Source organism: Pituophis catenifer, unplaced genomic scaffold, assembly GCF_029215685.1.
Source record: "Pituophis catenifer annectens isolate HBS135680 unplaced genomic scaffold, rPitCat1.0.hap2 SCAF_1, whole genome shotgun sequence".
NCBI lineage: Eukaryota > Metazoa > Chordata > Lepidosauria > Squamata > Colubridae > Pituophis > Pituophis catenifer.
The window spans coordinates 36,127,274-36,128,514 of record NW_027256881.1 but is presented as its reverse complement, the minus strand read 5'-3'; positions in this window follow the sequence as shown (position 1 = coordinate 36,128,514).

Here is a 1,241-nt window from a genome sequence, read left to right as displayed (position 1 = left end):
CGACGCAACACCACTGCCGTGCACAAGTTGCACTGGCTTCCTGTATATTTTCAGCTTCAAACTAAGATACTAGTTTTTACTTTCAGATCCTTACATGGGACGCACCAATTTACTTGTGGGACCATCAAACAGTGTGGTTAGTTTTTGCCTATTTCACCAGATTTTTTTTGGGGGGGGGGAGAGGAGAAGGCATGTTCCAAGATTCCTCTCTCAAATATTGCCATCTTGCAGGGAGAAGTATATATCTATCTCTTCTCTGTCAAAGCAACTTCCCTATGGAACAGCCTCTGCCCCCGAGATTCGGGTGGTGCCAATCTTCTGGCAATGCCAATGGCAGGCATTGTACTGTTGGAAGGCTATTAAAACCCGGATTTTTTCCCCCAGGCATTAGAATCAGAATTTTTTTATTGGCCAAGTGTGATTGGAGACACAAGGAATTTGTCTTGGTGCATACGCTCTCAGTGTACATAAAAGAAAAGATACGTTCTTCAAGAATCATAAGGTACAACACTTAATGGTAGTCATAGGGTACAAATAAGCAATCCGGAAACAATATCAATATAAATCGTAAGGATACAAGCAACAAAATTAGAACTAGGTTGTCAGGGGAGCCACAATATACATTGCTATGCAACGCTTCCGTTTCCTTTCCCTGAATTGCATTATTCTAATTAATTACGTTCGTCACCCAGGCTTATTAAACATTTTAAAACGAATGGCTTTTAACATTTTTTTTTTTTAAATTCTAAGTAATGTTTCCATCTATATTAATTAAAGCTCCTGTAGACAAACAATTTTTTGTTGTTTGGGGGAAAAAACAAACGGCGGCTGCCACGGAAATGCTAAACTGAACTGCAGGGAACCGCCTCGAAACTGGCCAAAACAGATAAAAAAATAATAAAAAAAACCCTCCTCCTTCTAACCGCCATTGTAACAAGTAACTAGCCCGCATTCGCACATTCTCCCGCCCGCCTGCCTGCCTGCCTGCCTGCCTGCCTGCCTTTCGTCTGTCATGCCGTTTTCCTTTTCAGAGAAAACGGGGGTGGAGCCATGTTCAGTCCCCGCCCCTTCGCGCTAAGTCAGATCGGCTCCCGAGCTAAGAGCTGCTCAAGATGGTGGACAGGCGAGCTGCGCTAGGCGGGGTCTGAGTGGGCGATGCTTGACGTTCGCTCCGCCCATACCCGGAAGTACGTCTCCCACAATGGTTGGAGCAGGCGAAGGGGCGCTTTCCGGGTAGCGGC